Genomic DNA, 6,000 nt, shown 5'->3' on the forward strand with positions numbered 1-6,000 from the left:
CCTGGTCCCCGTCCCTAGTCCACCTGGTCCCCAGTCCACCTGGTCCCCAGTCCACCTGGTCCCAGTCCACCTGGCCCCCAGGCCACCTGGTCCCCAGTGTACCTGGCCCCCCGTCCCCAGTGTTACGTTCCCCAGTTTCTGTGTTCTGTTTTGTATTTGAGTGTGTGTTTCAGGAGATGGCTTCCGGAAGTACTCCCCAACCAGCTGATTGGTCTACCCCAGGCTAATTGATGATTGGAGCTGACCCCGCCCCCTCGTCAAGAAGCAGCTGACGCTAATCACCATTGCCACCTAAAGATAAAAGCCAGGGTTCTGCCCCAAGAGATTGGTAGAGGAGAGAGATGAGATAAGGAGTAGAGATTTGGAGATTGAGAGAGAGAAAAATTAGATTGTGATATAGTGTGGGTTGTGTATCAGAAAGTGTGGTATGTACTGTTGTTGTTGGTAGCAGTTTTTCTATGTCCTGTGTTTGTGAGTGTTTGTGAAATCATTAATAATTACTCTGTTTCATTTGTTCCCAGGGGGGAAGGAGAAGGCACTTTGGGAGTGCTTAGGCAAGAGGCCCGAGGGCATACATATACCCGTAGTATATTTACTGTCTAGGCACACTAGGTAAGACCTGGGCGGACCACCCCCTGTATTTTGGTTAGGGCACCAGGTGGTGCTAAGTTAGGTAAGTTAAGTGGGTAGGCAGGTTAGATAGGAGAGGGGGAACTTTGATATTTACTTTCTTTGCTTTGGTTCCGTCCAGCCCCTTTTCCCCATATTACCGTGTAAGAAAATAAATTCTAGTAAACGGTAAATTCTGCTTTTGTGTCATCCTTACTCGCACCTACAGTCCATACCTCTTGCACTTCAGAGAGTTGAGTTGTAGCAGGGAGTTGCGTTCCCTCTTCTCAGAGGCGTGCGTAACATAATGGGGGCTCATCCGGGATACCATTAAACCCACCGGACCCTGCTGCACTGAGCTCTCTGTGGTTAGTGATTGAGGTGTGATGGTAGGTTGTGAGTTTGGATGACTTGTTTAGTTTGTGTGTTCAGTATATTGTTGTGTACAAGATGGCTGCCTCAGCCATCTCCAAGTTCATTGATGCGCCCTCTATTGATTGTTTGGTGAGGTTTCGAAAAGTAGACCTTATAGCTATAGCTGACCATTATGGATTTGTTATCCCTGAGAAAGCCCTAAAGGCTGAGCTTTTGGTGCTAGTCAGGGAGGGTTTAGTGAGAGAAAGAATTCTCTCATTGCAAGGAGAGGAGACGGGTAGACCTTCTGATGCCAAGTCGGAGGACAGGGCGGAGGAAGGGGTTGCTCGTACCCCCTTTACAATGCCTCGATTCGATCCTTTATCTTCTGCTTCAGGTCGTTCAGACGGGACTGCTAGGCTAAAGGTGAGGCTGGCCCGGTTAGAAATGGAGCAAAAAGATAAAGAGAGACAAATGCATTTTGACCTTGAAATTAGGAAAATAGAAGCCGACAAGGAGGTGAGGATCCGACAACTGGAGCTAGAAGCTGGCTCCGGTACGACTCCAAAAGCTGCTCATCATCAAGCCCACTTTGATGTAAGTAAAAATATCGCTTTAGTCCCACCATTCCGAGAGTCGGAAGTTGATTCCTATTTCTCTGCGTTTGAGCGTGTGGCCGCTGCGCTGCATTGGCCACTCGAGGTTTGGCCTCTCCTGTTGCAATGTAAATTGTCTGGGAAAGCCCAGGAAGTAGTGGCTGCTCTCTCGCTGGAAGACAGTTTACACTACGAAACAGTTAAAACTACCGTGTTAAGGGGTTATGAGTTGGTGCCTGAAGCTTATAGACAGCGCTTCAGGAACCACAAGAAACCCTCTCACCGTACTTTTGTTGAGTTTGCTAGGGACAAAGAGTCTCTGTTTAATCGATGGTGTTCAGCCAGCAAAGCTAACACCTTTGCTGATATTCGGGAGTTGATGCTGTTGGAGGATTTTAAAAGCAACCTCCCTGATAGAATTGTAGTTCATTTAAATGAACAGAAAGTGGTGACATTGGCCCAGGCAGCAGTGTTGGCAGATGAGTACGCTTTGACACACAAGACTGTCTTTGGTGCACCTCGTTTTGAAGGTAGACTGATTACATCATCAGTGCCTCATTCAGGTCGTTTTTCCTCTGACAAGTCTTTTCATGAAATCCGTGAATGTTTTTACTGTCACCAAAAGGGTCACGTGATTGCGGACTGCCCAGTTTTGAAAAATAAACCGAAACAGGCCCAGTCACCGTCCCCAAAAAGGAAAAGTTTGGGTTTAGTCAAGTCTTTGGCTCGTCCGTTGGTCCGAGGTATTGATTCAGCATTTGAGAAACCGGATCCTGTTTATGCTCCGTTTATTTCTGCCGGTTGTGTTTCCTTAACTGGAGAACAAGCTGATCAAAAGCCAATTAAAATCTTACGAGACACCGGGGCGGCGCAGTCAGTAATTATTACTGATGCTTTACCCTGGTCTCCTGAAACGTATTGTGGCTCGCATGTTATATTACAGGGGATAGAGACAAAAACAGTACCTGTACCATTACACTGGGTCCACTTAGTGTCAGACTTGGTATCAGGACGTTTCCGTGTTGGTGTAGTGTCTACACTGCCAGTAAAAGGAGTCACATTGCTATTAGGGAATGATATTGCTGGTGGTAACGTTACTCCTGTGTTAGAGGTAGTAGACAACCCAGAAATCAAAATTGCAGATGAGAAATTGGTTCAAGCATTTCCACATGTTTTTCCTGCTTGTGTCTTAACGAGGGCACAATCTCGCAAGCTTGGAGATGTGGTGGATTTGGCTAGTTCCATTTTTGAGAATATTGAAGTAGAAGACAATGCACCGAGTATTCCTTCTGCAAGTCCGACAGTTTTTACTCCTGTAAAAACTAAGGAAGGGGACTGCGAAATCGCACCCCAATTACATGACATTCTTTTGTCTGTCACCCCTGAGAAGGTGATTGAATGTCAAAAAGGAGACACCAGTCTTCGTAAGTGTTTTGCTTCGGTAATTTCCATTGAAGAAGCTAAAACTAGAGAGACTGCCTACTTTATGGAAGCAGGAGTTTTGATGCGTAAATGGGCAGCTCATGACACCATTAATGACTGGAGTGAAGTGTGTCAAGTGGTTGTTCCTACACCGTTCCGACAGCAGGTGCTGTCACTCGCCCATGACCAGGCGTGGTCTGGACATTTGGGGATCACAAAGACTTATAACCGGGTCCTTCGTCATTTTTTTTGGCCAGGTTTGAAGTCTGACGTGGTCCAATTTTGTAAAACATGTCACGTATGTCAAGTCACTGGGAAAGCGAATCAAACAGTTCCTAGAGCACCGCTCTGCCCGATTCCTGTGGTGGGGGAACCGTTTGAAAGAGTGATAGTTGATTGTGTAGGTCCGTTGCCGAAAACCAGGTCAGGTAACCAGTTCCTATTAACAATAATGTGCAGTGCTACTCGATACCCAGAGGCTATTCCTCTCCGTACTATTACGGCTAAGACTGTGGTGAAGGCACTGGTGAAGTTCTTCTCTACGTTTGGACTCCCTAAAGTAATCCAAACAGATCAGTGATCCAACTTTATGTCCAAAATGTTTTCAAATGTGTTAAAGACGCTGTGTATTTCCCATCAGGTCTCAAGTCCGTATCATCCAGAGAGTCAAGGGGCTCTCGAACGCTGGCATCAGACGCTGAAGGCAATGCTACGCAAGTATTGTATGGATACCAGTACCGATTGGGATGAGGGGGTGCCCTTTGTCCTATTTGCTATTAGGGAAACGATACAAGAGTCCTTAGGGTTCAGCCCTGCTGACCTTGTGTTTGGACATACCCCAAGGGGTCCGCTGAAAGTGTTGAAGGAGCATATCTTATCTCCTACACCCAGTAGCGCCCCTAAAAATGTGTTGGATTATGTCAGTAAGATGCGGGAGAGACTGCACGCCGCATGTGCGTTGGCCCAAAAGTCTCTTTCCTCTTCGCAAAAACGCATGAAGGTGCATTATGACAAAAAGGCTGTTGGCCGTTCTTTTGCACCAGGGGATCAAGTTTTAGTTTTGTTGCCAATTCCTGGCTCATCTCTGTCAGCACGTTTTTCTGGACCATATTTGGTGGAAAAGAAACTCAGTGACACAAACTATGTGATAAAAACCCCAAATCGAAGGCGTTCTTCCCGTGTGTGTCATGTTAACATGCTAAAAGAATATTATGTACGTGACTCTCCACACAGCTCCTCAAGTAAGCCGGTCCAGCCCGCCGTCTCCAGTGTGGCTGCGGTGGTGCTGAAGCCTGGCTGGGACCTAGAGGAGGATAAGGAGGATGGGTTGGAGTTACGCCATACGTTACAGCAGTGTGAACGCCTATGTAATTCAGAGATGCTGAAGAAGTTACCCTCTCAAATGGAACATTTGGATAACGATCAAACTAAGGACCTTATCCTATTGATAAACAGTTTTCTCAGTGTGTTTCAGGACGTTCCAAGTCGCACGTCCATCTTGGAACATGACGTGGATGTAGGGAATGCTGCTCCTATACGTCAGCATCCGTACCGGGTTAATACAAAGAAAAGGGAGGTAATGAAAAGTGAGGTAGCTTATTTATTACAGAATGACATGGCAAAACCCAGTAACAGCTCCTGGAGTTCCCCATGTATTCTTGTTCCTAAGCCTGACGGTACGTCCCGCTTATGCACGGACTATCGTCGAGTAAATGCAGTTACAAAGTCTGATTCTTTTCCTCTACCTCGATTAGATGACTGCATTGATAGAATTGGCTCTGCTGCTTACGTTAGTAAGTTAGATTTGTTAAAAGGTTATTGGCAGGTGCCTCTGACCTCTAGAGCTTCTGACATATCGGCTTTTGTTACGCCTGATAACTTTGTACAATACACTGTGATGCCCTTTGGCATGTGTAATGCACCTGCTACATTTCAGCGTCTAGTTAACATTGTGTTTGCAGATGTGCCAAATTGTACTGCATACCTTGATGATGTGGTGATACATTCGTCTACTTGGTCTGATCATCTCTCCACTTTGAAAAGTGTGTTTCAGCGGTTGGAGAATGCTTCTTTAACCCTCAATTTGGCCAAGTGTGAGTTTGGGAAGGCTACGGTGACTTACTTAGGGAAACAAGTGGGACGAGGTCAAGTGCGCCCAGTATCTGGCAAGGTGGAGGCAATTGTTGCTTTTCCTGCTCCCACGACTCGACGCCAGTTGCGCAGATTCCTAGGGATGGTAGGGTACTATCGTACATTCTGTAAGAATTTCTCGACGGTAGTAGCTCCCCTTTCATCTCTGCTTAGTCCCAAGGTACCATTTAGGTGGTCCAAGGACTGTAACCATGCTTTTGAGTCCGCTAAAGCGCTACTTTGTAGTGCCCCAGTGCTTGCCGCCCCCAACTTTGACAAACCTTTTAAGTTGGAGGTTGACGCTAGTATAGTGGGGGTGGGTGCGGTTCTCTTACAGGAAGATGAAGACGGAGTGGATCGGCCCGTCAGTTTCTTTTCCCGTAAGTTCAACTCGTGTCAGTCAAGGTACTCCACAATTGAACAAGAGACGCTAGCTTTATTGCTAGCCTTACAGTTCTTTGAAGTATATGTGGGATCCAGTGCCTTGCCTGTAATGGTCTTCACGGACCATAATCCTTTAGTGTTCTTAAAGCAAATGTACAATCAGAACCGCCGCCTTATGCGGTGGGCTCTGATTGTACAAGGATATAATGTACAGATAGCCTATGTGAAGGGATCAACGAATGTGGTTGCTGACGCTCTATCACGGGTTTACTAACTGGGGAAGCGTTGGGTTTTGTTATTACAAACTGTATGTTTGCAATTTGTGGTGGGCGTGTTACGTTCCCCAGTTTCTGTGTTCTGTTTTGTATTTGAGTGTGTGTTTCAGGAGATGGCTTCCGGAAGTACTCCCCAACCAGCTGATTGGTCTACCCCAGGCTAATTGATGATTGGAGCTGACCCCGCCCCCTCGTCAAGAAGCAGCTGACGCTAATCACCATTGCCACCT

Source organism: Salvelinus namaycush, unplaced genomic scaffold (assembly GCF_016432855.1).
Source record: "Salvelinus namaycush isolate Seneca unplaced genomic scaffold, SaNama_1.0 Scaffold310, whole genome shotgun sequence".
Classification (NCBI taxonomy): Eukaryota; Metazoa; Chordata; class Actinopteri; order Salmoniformes; family Salmonidae; genus Salvelinus; species Salvelinus namaycush.